General features: G+C 32.6%; 1 protein-coding gene and 1 non-coding gene across 4 annotated transcripts in view; one reads left to right on the top strand and one right to left on the bottom strand.

The window, feature by feature from the left end:
- The window catches only part of GPC5 (glypican 5), a 1,343,656-nt gene that overhangs the window by 759,843 nt on the left and 570,141 nt on the right, over positions 1 to 13,672 (bottom strand). The gene's annotated exons all lie outside the window — the stretch shown is intronic.
- On the top strand, positions 12,778 to 12,881 carry LOC119865273. The gene has a single exon (XR_005376653.1). It is a non-coding gene; the product is annotated as a U6 spliceosomal RNA (small nuclear RNA).

Raw genomic sequence — 13,672 nt, 5'->3', positions numbered from 1 at the left:
AGAGCTGAAAACATACTTCTACCTGAAATGTACACAACTGTTTTAGCACCTTTATCCATAACAGCCAAAAAGCAGAAAGGGCCCAAATGCCCATCAGTTGAATTGATAAACAAATGGCATGTCCACTTTTTATCAACTCTAAAAAGGAATGAACAACACACTGCAACATCATGAATGGACCTTGAAAACATCATGAAGTGAATAAAACCAGACACAAAAGGTATTGTGTGGTTTTGCCTATATAGGATGTCCAAAAACAGCAAATACATAGAGACAGAAAGTAGATCAGTCATTGCCAGGTGCCGGGGAGAGGAGTTAATAGGATCTTATTAATAAGACATACAGAATTTGGTGTTTTTCAGTGATAAAACTGTTCTGGAATTTGTGGTGATCATTATGTAACTTTATGAATATACTAATCAATTATACACGCCTAAAGGGTGAACTTGATGGTATGTGAATTATAATCCAATAAAATCTATAATAAATAAAAAACAGGTTTATTCTAATAATACAAGATTATTTTGACATCATAAAATCAATCAGTGTAATTTACAGCATTAACAGTTTGAAAGAAGAAATCTTATCTCAAAGGATGCACAATATTGTATTTTTTAAATGTACAGATGAGGAATAAAATGGAATTTCTTTAACCTGATTAGAGATAGCCATAAAAACCTACAGCAAATGTCATAATTAATAAAGGAGATATTAAAGTCTTTCCTTCTGAGATCAGAAGCAACACAAGATTCCCCAGTCAATTCAATAAAAGAAAAATAAAAAGTGCCTAAGTATTGGAAAAAAAAGAAATATACTGGTCATTATTTGCAAATTACATTGTATGTGCAGAAAAATTTAAATGTTAGAATTTATAAGTAAATGTCGCTCACAACATCACTGATTACAATATCTACATATAAAAATCTAAGGAAACTTATTCTAGAAAGTTTGAACAATTCTTCAAATCATTTAAATAATGTTAAACATATCTACCCCATAACAACAACAAAATAATCAAGTTGCATGTGATTGTGGATATTCGTAGAGTTATGAGGACTATCTCATTATTAAAGACCATTTTTATTTTTATTTTTTTAAAGACCATTTTTAGATATAAATCACAGACTCTGAAGAATGTCTTGATTCCCTAGGTACTTTTTTTTTTATTTACCAAAATTGACAATTTTTTTCTCTCTCACTTCTTAGGAAGTAACACAGGGCTTATTTAAAAATGTGCAATTAATGCAGATATGTAAAAAGTAGAAATTGAAGATAATCTACCAGACTCATCTTAACAATAACCACTTATAATATTTTGGTGTATACTCATATATGTATGGGTGTAAATATGTACACATGTGGCTATGTATATATATCTCCAATATGTGAGAGTACTTGTGCACGTGGTCAAGGGAGAAATACATAAGTAAATAGAGAGATGTCAAAGCTAATAGGCATTCTATTTTTTAAACTATTTTTGTTTTTGAAGTTAGACGACTTCTAGAACTTAATATAGCAACCAGAAACCCTAGAATTATTTCCATATTTTCACATTTCTGAAATGACATCTGTGTACATATAAACATTCATCACAATCAACTACACATGTTGCTTGGAGTTCTCTCCTCCAGCTGCCGTGTTACGTTGAACACATTGATGTGTATTTGCATACTATTTGGGAATTTAATATTTGTTATGTTGGATTTCTTCAGTTCTTAGAACATGCAGCTTGGAAATACACATTTTGTTTTCTTGCAACTGAATGGTGCACACATACCAGCAGTAAAGGATTACAGTTAGTCGGTCCCGAGCTTGCATTCTTAACAATCCTTATAAATACTCCCCTTCATATTAACACTACCTTCTGTTCTAATCCAGTTTCAGTAGGGTATGCTTAGGAATTCAAACCATAGTGCTTCCTCATTTAAATAGATAACGTGCCACTCAGAAACTGACCTTAAAGTTTGATGTTAGAAATGGAGCCAGTAGTTCTGAATATTATAAATAACAGACTGGATTTTTTGCAAAGCATTAATGGGACATTTAAAACAACAGAAAAATTTGGCTCTTGTGATGTTTCCCAATAGTGATTACAAATAATCTTCTCTTTCTTTTCTATATTTGAATGGCATATTACATTTCACACATCCTTTACCTGCTGTCAGAACCCGAATGAATATTGCTAAGGGAAAAAGCTTACCTAGTACGGTGTTTGTAAATGTCAACTAGCCAACAGATATTTGGAAGCCTATGAATGTTCACCTTTCTACATTTGCTCAAAGCCATCTGGAATTAATGTTCTCCTCTATCTCCTCTTCTTACCTCAAAAAAAAAAAAAAAAAAAAAAAAAAACTCTCCTTATGTAGAAGTTGACACTAAGCATATTAAATAAGCTGGTATTTAGCCCTCTTGCACTGAAGCAGGAATTACACATGCATGTGAAAAAAAAAAGAAGGAAACATTTTTATAGTAATCTGTACACTTGCTGTCAAGTTATCCTTTGATATATCTGCAATTTTCCAGTGAAACACATCTTGTTTATTCCGGAATAGAAGCAAGCTCTTGCATGTCTACCAGGATTCATTTGCTGCTTAAGAAATCCTGAAACAAATCACATGTCCCACAAACCAAGTCTGCTTGTTTTCATTTTATTTTCTCAGCCTGATTACTCAACATTCGTGGAAATGAGTAATTTGAAAGATGATCCTAAAAACTGCATAGCGTTGCCCAACCCTCTCTGGTTAATTTTCCTCTGAGGCCTCAGGACTGTGAAGTAGGGAAACGGAAAATGAAGAAGTGGCCCTGTTAACTCTGAAAACTCTACTCTGGATAAGTGACTTGTACATGGTGCAAGGAAACCAATGGATAAGTAATGGGTAAGTAACACCTTAGAGGGAGCTTTGGCCTTCTTTGGGTTCCATTCATCTTTTCTATCTCTTCTGTTTCCTTCTTGTATTTGTTTTATCAAAACCCAATGTAACAAAATCTGGGCAAGTCATCAAAGTCCTCACACGTTTCAGCCATATCCATCCCCAATTCCACCATCTAATATTAATGTAGTAAATATTACCAAACCCCTTCTTGGTACAAATCACTTTATGGGGTCAATTAGACACAGAGTAATTAGCGTAGTGCATGATCAGATTAGCACATGGCAGCCCTTACCTTCTTACAGAGTAACGTTTTCTATTTTCTTTTATTTCTTTTTTTTTGTTTTTGTTTTTGTTTTTGTTTTCTATTTTCAAGTCCTTGAGTATTCTGTCCTTCCCAGGTCCCAGACTTTTCAAATTGACCTACCCATTTTCTTCCCTTAAGCTTCTGCCTCCACTTTTTCAATTTATTTCTGTTCTACAAAAATTTCCCCCAAAAGAAAAATTAATCTTCCACTAAGAGTGTGATATTTTTTTGGCTAATTATTCAAGTTCAAACTCTTCAGCCCATACTTAAAATCTTGTCTTTTCACCTCTTGCATATTCAGTTACTGATATTCAAAAATGATCATATAGCTATATCTTGTAAATTATTCACTATAAATGATAGGGTAAATATGCAAAATGCCAAACATCTTAAAAAATAACTAGCTTACACTAGTCCCTTCAAAAATGCAATTAATAAAGTGTATACTTTTAATGTATTTTGAACATCTATATATCAAGAACCAAACTTGTTAGCTGGAAACATAAAAGAGATCACGGATCTGGTCAACTGACCCAATGTACAATTTTGAAAATGTAAATTTGATTTATTCTTGATAAATTATTTCTCAAAAAATAATCCATTAATAAAGGATATTGTCAGGAAAGTAAAACTTGTTTGGGGCCTTTTAGGAGCCAACACATCTGTTTGATTTAAACCTAGGAGATATAGAATGATAAAAAGAAATTCGGTTGTAGCTAAATATTCACAAATATAAGGTTATTCTCTATTGGTTTAGTGTGCTCATTTACACACGAATATTCAGCTTTAGGAATTTAGGGACTCATTAACTTTGCTAAACATGGAATTTAGCTTTTTTTTTTTAAAGCTAATTATTTCTTTACTATTTTTATATCCAAGTACAGTCTTCTTATTACTCACAAAGGACAAATCTTTACCTATCCCCATCCCTCCAGTCAGGGAAATAATTTCATTTAAACATCCCTTGAAAGTAATTATTTATGTGCTCCACAGAAACTGGGGTAAACTTTTTATAGTCCCATTTATTTTGTGGAGATTAGAGATTACTTATGAAATAATATAACTCTTAACTATTTGGTTACTACATAAACAGAAAAATAGAGCAAAAGTAAATTCCAATCACATATCAGAAATATCTTGTTATAATTTAACTGACCTTTCAGGTGCCTTCAAAGTGTTATTTTGATCTTTAACAACATCACGGATTTGAGAGGCTCTACGTTCTCTGCATCATCAAAATTTTATGAACAAAAATTATTAACACAATTGAGAATTGCTTTGATCGCTGTTCCTGTAAGATGTTCTCTGAATAGATTGTTTTAAATCTATGATAAACACGTAATATATTTGAAGAAACCCTTCTTGAGGCATCTTCCCTACCTGACACTATGTGTTCTATCTTTCAGCAACGTACAGCAGTTATTTTCCTGTAATTTCTTAGCAGAGTTGTCTCTGGGGCCTCCTTTAAAATCTCCAAGCTTCTCACGTTTCAAGTTTCTCTAGAGTAGTGTTTCTCAACCTTGGCTGGAAGTCCTGATGTCCACCTGCATCTCAGACCAATTACATCAAAAACTCCAGGGGTGGAACCCTGACATCAGTAATTTTTAAAACTCCCAGGTGGTTCCAATGTGCAGTCATGGTTGAAAAACACAATTTAGAGTGAGAAATGACCTCAGGCTATCCACAACTTTTCTATTAATAGCCTAACATATTACAAGTGGCAAAATGGCATCAGTGAACATGTATGGTTATAAAATAGAGCTATTTGTTTTGTTCCAATTCTGCTGAGTTATTTTTGTGAAACCTCTGTGTCTATGTCCCTGTAATTTGAAGTTTGAGCCATTAAACTCTGATGAAGAATCTTTGCTAAATTTAGATCAGAGCTAGAGCATGATTTTTTTTCCTGATTTAAAAATGGCAGCTCTCAGTAAAATTTGACTATTGAATTATTTCCTAAAAAATCAATTTTGAACAAAAGTGTCACTCTTAAATAATTAAAATTTTAATGATTTTCAGATAAGTAATAAGCTGTAAATGCCATTTATTTAGATCAATTTATTAATGCATAGAATTCCTAAGAGCACCTCTCTCATTAGTAGTTTCTTAATATGAAGTCTTATGTATCAAACTGCTTATGCTAACATTTATGGTATCTGAAACTGTTTCATGTAATATCGTTAATGTTTTTAGCTTTCTAGTCAGGGAAAATTTCTCACTCAAATAATTCAAAAAAAATCACGTTTTTGTTTTGAACCTCCTTTAAATTTCAGCTCCAAGCTCTTTTAACTTGTTTATTTTAAATTTGCTGCAGAATTAATTTTCTAACCTCTCAGTTTATTGTTCAGTAATGTCTCTCTCAGGCCCAAACATGGTAGGAATAATAAAACACCTTTCATTCATCAGTAATAAGGAAATTTTTTCTTAAAAGGTTTCACTTTATGTTTTATCCTTACCACAGCCTTTTTATTAGGCAACAAGATGATTTGATTTGGTTTCAAAATGATTTGAAACCATTTTGTCATTTTGTGTAATGGGACCTAGCAAACTGACATTTGAAATTAAACAAAACAAAATAAAACAAAACTTTAATTCGGAAATTTTAGTTACTATGGAATAAAATTTATAAGAATGTTATTATTAATGATGTAAAACCAACTGTTTGGAGATTACAGCGAATCTCATGACATTGAACAAGTATTATGACATTTAAGCATTAATCAACCTAAGAAATTTATTTCAAGGGATCCCTGGGTGGCGCAGCGGTTTAGGCGCCTGCCTTTGGCCCAGGGCGCGATCCTGGAGACCCGGGATCGAATCCCACGTCGGGCTCCCAGTGCATGGAGCCTGCTTCTCCCTCTGCCTGTGTCTCTGCCTCTCTCTCTCTCTGTGTGACTATCATAAATAAATAAAAATTTTAAAAAAAATTATTTCAAGAAAGAGCCTTTGGTCCCAGATTGCTGCTACCTTAACTATAATGCAAAATTTTTAAAGTAAACCGCACTTTCCCTGCCAGTTCATGAAATGGCAGCATGGAGGCAGGGCAAAATACCATCTCTAATAGGCCATCTTTCTGAATCTGCTTTCCAAAGTAGAAGTGATCCACTCTTTTGTTATTTCTCCTTCCTGTAAATATTTATATTAAAGACGTTCTACCCCTAACAACAAATTTTCTTGGCTTCCTCCCCATACCTGTGGGTGATAATTTGACTGGACTCACAATTGCACCTGAACCAAGTAGGGGTCACACTTGGCTTTCAATAAATGTTTGCAGAATGAATGATGAGGGATGTGAACTACATAGATTTAGCATTTCTTAAAACACATCAAATTGTTTAAGATTTTTGCATTTCACTGCATGTAAATTGTACTTTAACTACAAAGAATAAAAGCAATGTTTTCATTCCCCTTGGATGCTTTCAGAATCATTCAGCAACCCATTATAGAATTGGAGAGTTTCTCCTTCATCACAAATAGGTTAATGCATCTTGATAATCCACATTGTTCTCTGGACTCGGAAGTTTACTATTTTAAAAATCAAACACATCCACAAATTTGCCCACCAATGTGGATATTCAAATAATGTACAAACACACATGTCAAATTCAAGGAAGATGTCTTAAATACTAACAGCTTCATTGAAATAAAATTGAAGTTTTTTATAGTAATTATTTTGTAGGATTAGGCATATAACTACACCAAAACATGAAAACATTCTTTTATAGTCAAACTTTGTATAAAAGAAACACTCTCATTTACTTTTACAGATGTTTGAAAAATTTTAGTTATATAAAAGTAATCAAATATAAAAATTGGATATGGACAAAACAAATACAAACGAGCATTATTAAGACATTATTTAATCAGTACCATCAATAGGTCCTAAAAAGTATTTAAGTACATTACTTACAAGTGAAAATCTACCACTTTATTATCAGTTATTCAGTCAACAGTTATTAAGAACAAAATGCTCTACAGAATGGCCAGAGTATAAACCACAATCCATAAACAACAACAAAAATGTATTTTTCCTTTCCTAATCATTTTATCCTTCTTTGTTTGACTTCATTAGTTGATCTCTAAGAAATAAGAAAGCATGTAAAGTGAAAAAATTAAAACATAAATACAAAAGCATGGTTTCACCAACATCAAAACTTGAAAATATATTAAGAAATAATGATACATTCTTACTGTTCTTAGCAACATAGAATAGATACTAGCAATAAAAAAGCCTTGGAGTCTAGAGTATTGTTTGTTTAAGAAGAACTTTCCTCCTTAATGAAAGAGTATGCAACATATCATATGAACACATGAAAAGAATTAAAAGTAGGTGATTGTCCAAAGCCTTACCTGTTGGCTCATTTTTCACTTTTAGTGATAGATAGGGATATCTATAGAAAACTAAGACCAGAAAAAAAAAGTACTTCTTACTGACACAGCAAAAATGTCCCATTCCCCAAGAGAGTATAACTGTCCTTTGGTCACAGAGTTAGTTCATAGCAGAGCATATTGAATAGCTTTGCTTAAGTTGTATGTTTTTATCTAATTATAAAGAAAAATAGAATTCCTATATTATATTAGAACTATAGGAGTGATTATTAACTTTTAAAATTTAACTTCGTGAATTGATTTTATTCCCTTCAAATAAAAATAGTACTATTTTGCATTGCAGTTTGAATTTTTTTCCAATGTGTGCTTAAAATTGTTGCATATGCAAATCATCGTATCTTTAGTATTGCTTATGTACTTTGCAAATGAAATGTCTAAAGCAAATTCTATAACTCAATTTCTGGTTTTGTTGTAAACCAAACACTACTTAATAGCTTAGCATACCTGATTTGACTTGGCATTTTCAAAACTGATTTATTGCATACTCTAAAAAACCTGTTAGTTCTAATCTTGCAAATGCAATAGGTTCTTCTTGCTATGATAATTATTATGCAGCTGATAGGTATGTTATGTCTTCCCTCAGTTTATATAATTATGATTTATCATCCATTTCCAAAAGAAATCACATCTCCAAAGCAATAGGTTCTGCTATGTCCTATTGACTAAAGTGCTTGCATTATCTGAAGAGCAGCCTGGTTACAAAGACGGACCAATACAAACTCAACTCACCCTATTCCAAGCCCTGAAGTAATTCCTGGGGAGAAACAGATAAAGTCTTTTATGCTTTGCAATGGGTCTGGTCAATGTCTTAGAATTTAAACACAATTAACCTAGAGTTTACAGTTTGCTTCTACTGCTTACAAATAGCTGCAATCAATAGGCTACACAAGACTGACTTCTCAAATATTTAAAAAATATGCCAAATAATTATGTAGGGCTGGTTTACAATTTAAGGTATCCTTAGGATATGATATAGCACAATTTTTCTTTTTAAATAATTTCCATTCTCAAATTGTAATTAATTATTTTAAAATTGGCAATGGCACCTTGACAATCATTGTTTATAATTATGTTTTGCTTTTTTAAATCTGAAGTCCAGTGACTTCTGTTCATTCACAATAAAATTGTATCACTCTGCCATCCTAGATGGCTCGTTAATAGCCATGTGAGAAAGTTCTTATATATGTGCCTCTTTTTCGGTATTATAAAGTAACAAAAAAGACCTTTGAGAATTCTGTATTTGTTCTCTTATTGAGGACCCAAAATGAGTTACAGTTAAAGAGGTTCTAGAAAAATATCAAAGTATTTTTTCTCTGAGTTTTCTCTTAAGTGGCAAAAAGTAAAGCAATGGAGAATCCAGTTAAAGAAAGCCATCATTCTTTATACTCCATTTGAGGATAAAGAAATAATTTTAGGATAGCTAAAATTATTTTAATATTTGCTTCAAATTTTAAAGATGGAATGAATTAGATTCAACACAAAGGGCAACTACTATTACTACAATAACTACATTTGAGTCAGTAATTCATGTATTTATATTTACATGAAAATCTATCAGTTCTTTCTTATTTTACTATTGCAGGTATCTTGGATTCTTATAAAGGGCAGTATATGATAGAATTGGGGAATATATATTAGGCCTGAAAAATCACTCAAGAATTATTTTCTTCTCTCAATTGATCTATCAATCTATTAATCTATCAATCTATCAATCTATTCACTATCTACTGATAGCAAATATATTCATAAAATTAAAATGATGAAATCCCTCCAAAAATGAAATCCAAGAAAATGTGAAAGTGGGCAACTTATAACAACTTTACTTATTAAATAAGTCTTTATATCTTTATGCAAAAGTGAGTCCCACCACTAAGGGAATATGTTTTATACATGCTTCAGTAGCTAACAAATTTATATTTAAGTATTTATCTAAATATTATTTATAACAATGAAAATATGAAAGTATCTTAACAATCTATCATAGCTACATGAATGAAAGTCACCTTTATAAATGAAAAGTACACAGTAGTTATAAAAGACATTATACACTGACATGGAAAAATCTCAACCATATATTTTTGTGTGAATAAAGAAAGTTATAAGCAAAAACATGTATAGTATATGTCCTTTTGTATAAAAACAATATTACAACATATGCATTCAGAGAGAGATTTGTATACATATGCCTTTAACTTATAAGCAAGAGTTGCCTTTGGGGAGCTTGATTTGTATTGATGTTTATTTTCTTCTTTTTAACCAAAGTAGTTAAAGCATTGATGATCTTTTTACAATGACTTTGAATCTTCTTTCCAGATGTACCTCATTATTGAGACTATTTTTTGTGATCTTCTCATCTGAGGCATTTTAAGATGATATAAATGTGAACATATTCTGAGAAATTATAGGCAAATAATAAGTAATCCTTGCATGATTACTCCTTACTCCTTAATTCAGAATAGTAAAGGAGTAGACTCAGTTTTTTTTTTTAAACATATGCACCAAAAGTCAAGTGTTCTTACATAAAATATAAGGTTTTATGAGAAGGGAATAAAAAAATTCAAAGGTTCAAATGAGCAAAATTGAAGAGAGGCTAGGTAACTAGAAAACATAATAGAGCACAAGAAATTGCAGTCTCAGAGTCTGGGGATTTTTAATTGGCATAACAGAAGACCTGAAAATTTGTTTCCATCCATGCAATGAAAAAAGAATAAAAATCTAAAAATTCAACCTAAAGTAAACTATGGACTGTTGGTGATTTCAATGTAGGCTCATTAGTTGTAAGGACTGTGCTATTGGGTGCTGGATGTTGTCAGTGGAGGAGGCTGTGCATGTTGGGAGACAGAGGATGTAAAGAAACTCTCTTTACTTTCATTCAATTTTTTATGTGAACCTAAAACAGATCTAAATAATAAAGTTTAAAAATAAAAAAATAAAGATCCTCTGCTAACTGCTGATACCAATGTAGTAGATGTCTTCTGGCCATCCTAAAAGATCCTAACCAAGATTCACTCATCATAATGGAGGGAGTGGTTCAAGGCAGGGATAATGGAAACTGTGAATCTCTTGACACTCAAACATGAAATCCTTTGGCATCATTTCTCTTCCATTCAGTTTGATAAAGTCAGTCACAGAGCTAGCCCAGGTTTAGAGAAAGAAGCCATGGACTTCCCACTTAATGGGAAGAATGGGAAAGAATTAATGGTCAAATTTTAATCAATCATGGGAAGAGATCTCAATAGAGTACTTGGCAAAAGCTCCAATTTATATCAGGTAATTGAGGTTAATCAAATTAGAAACTGTTTTATTAGATTTGATCTAGTACTATACCTCTTCATCTGAGATGGAAAGGGTATGGACTCAAAAAAATTGTCATCATTTTAGAACAATAAAGTAGCTAAATTGTCATATTTTATGTCTTAAAAACTACATAAGTTATGGTAATGGAATAAAGAAACAAGCAAATGAAAAATAGCAACTCAAAATTCATGCATCATTCAAATTTAATTTGCATGGAATGGAATCACTAGCTTTTTAAAAATTAAAAATATTGTTATACATTGAGGTGCGTGGGTTGCTCAGACAGGTAGGCATCTGACTCTTGATTTCAGCTCAGGTCATGAACTCAGGAATGTGAGATGGAGCCCTACATTTGGGCTTTGTGCTCAGCAGGGAATCTGCTTGAGATTCTCTCTTCCTTTCCCCTTCCCTTCCCCTCACTTGCAATCTCTCTCTCTCTCTCAAATAAATAAATAAATAAATAAATAAATAAATAAATAAATAAATCTTTTAAAATATTATATAGTTACATAAAAATATATTCAAGGAACATTAATTCTTATTATATTTGGTGCAGAATATATTTTCCAAACTTACAGATAAAGGTTTGTACAAGGAATGATAAAAATAGAAAACAGAATAATACTGTAGTAAAGAGAATAAAGCTTCCCCTCTCTTCACAGATTTCCATACTCTAATCCCCAAAACCCATGAGTATATTACCTCACATGGCAAAAACAGACTTTGCAAATGTGATTAAGAATTTTGAAATGAAGGGATCCCTGAGTGGCTCAGCGGTTCAGTGCTTGTCTTTGGCCCAGGGTGCGATCCTGGAGTCCCGGGATCGAGTCCCACATCGGGCTCCTGCCATGGAGCCTGCTTCTCCCTCCTCCTGTGTCTCTGCCTCTCTCTCTCTCATGAATAAATAAATAAATAAATATTAATAAATAAAAGAATTTTGAAATGATAAGATTAACCTGGATTATCTACATGGATGCAGTGTAAACTACTCCTGTACGAGTCTTTATAAGCATGTGGGTAAAAAGGTAGGAGTCCAAGATTGGAGTCCAAGAATGGAAGGGGAGTTTGGATTGTTAGGAATAAAAGAATGCAGGTAGCCTCTAGAAGTTGGTGAAGGCTGCAACAGATTCTTTCCTAGAGACTACAGAAGGAACACAGCCTTTAATGGTACCTCCAGAAGACCTATTTCAGATTTCTGGCCTCCAGAACTGTAACACTGTAATAAGCCACTAGATTTGCACTACTTTGTTACAGCAGAAATTGAAAGCTTACAAAACTATCAAAAATTTTAAAATGGAAGTTATAATTATTTCCCTTAAATGATAGCTTACAATGAATAAATCATTTAGAAAATTTTAAAACTAATTTGTATGGTACGATACTTAACTACATTGTTGTTATCCAGTGAAGTCATCTAGGATTTAGGAACTGTGATTTTTAAGTAATAAAGGTGGTTGAAGGCATGTAAAATATGCTTTGGAAAATATAGGTCAAAAATAAATAATTCATTTTGGGAGCATATTAATAAACCAACTTTCACACTTTGGAAACATACAGATACTCAATGGCAAATTAAATGTAATTATATAAAATATACCTGTGTACAATCAACCTATGTATAAATAAATATATTTTAAATAAGTATGACCTGAATAAATAAAATAAAATGTAATTCCAACCAATGCATTAAGACATGGAAGAAATCTCTAATTTGTGAGTTCAGGGTTCTCTCCCATCTGATAGTTTGGCAACTTCTAATTTGTGGGGGGGGGGGGGGTGTATGTGTGTGCAAGTGTGCTTCTTCTGTTCTTCTAAACAACTGGTATGCACAAGAGAACTTAGGGAAGGAATGAGGAGGAAAACAAGCATTTCTTTGTGGATCTATAGAATTAATTTTCCATTAAAAGAAATATGTGAGTGCTCACTTCCACAGCACATATAGTAAAATTGGAACTATACAGAAATTAGCATGACCCCTCCGCAAGGATGACATGTAGATTTGTGAGGTGTTCCATGGTTTAAAAAAAAAAAGAGAAAAAGAAAAATGCTAATTGTAATTGAACGTGTCATAATTTTATCATCTTCATATATGAGAAATCTAAAAACATTTTATTTCATTACAATAAAATGGAGAAAGAACAAATATGCATAGCCAAGAAATGTAAGACCTAATCAGTTTCCATCATAAACTAACTGGCCATCACTGGGTCTATTTCTACACGTGATAAAACAGAATGTCTCATATGCCCAGTGTCATCAGCCTGCCACTGTTCTGTTTCCCATCTTAATTAGAACGGGAGCTCCAATATATTATGTATTTTCAATTTATGCTAATGAACAAGGTCACTTTCCTCCTGAAAGTCTTTTTAATTCTCTACAGTTGACAGAATTCAAATCAAGCTTGTTAACTCATCTTTGTACGTTCCTTCCTTCCTTTTATTTCCAGTTCTCCAAATATTTTTGTTAAGAGCAAAATGCACAGCCAGGATCCATGATCTTAGCTTCTCCTAGCCTGGCCCACCTCATCCATTTCAGCCCAAGCCTCTTTGATAAGATGTTCAGAGAATACTGGTATAAAATGTGGATGCTTCCCAGACCTTCATTGCTTAGGAGGCATTTCTGAGAATGTAGAATAAACCTTTTTGCAATGTGGACTCCATTTGTACACGTGCCACTTACCTGCCATGACTTAGGACAATATATGGACCCTGTGGAGTCTTGCTTTACTGATCTGTAAAAGTAGGAGAGTGTTGGTGCCATTGACCCCACAGGGATGTTGTGTAAATATAGGGACACAGCATTTGTACAGTGC

This window comes from Canis lupus, chromosome 22 (genome assembly GCF_011100685.1).
Source record: "Canis lupus familiaris isolate Mischka breed German Shepherd chromosome 22, alternate assembly UU_Cfam_GSD_1.0, whole genome shotgun sequence".
Lineage (NCBI taxonomy): Eukaryota > Metazoa > Chordata > Mammalia > Carnivora > Canidae > Canis > Canis lupus.
Note: the sequence above shows the minus strand (reverse complement) of the source record. Positions and strands in the feature narration are given on the sequence as shown.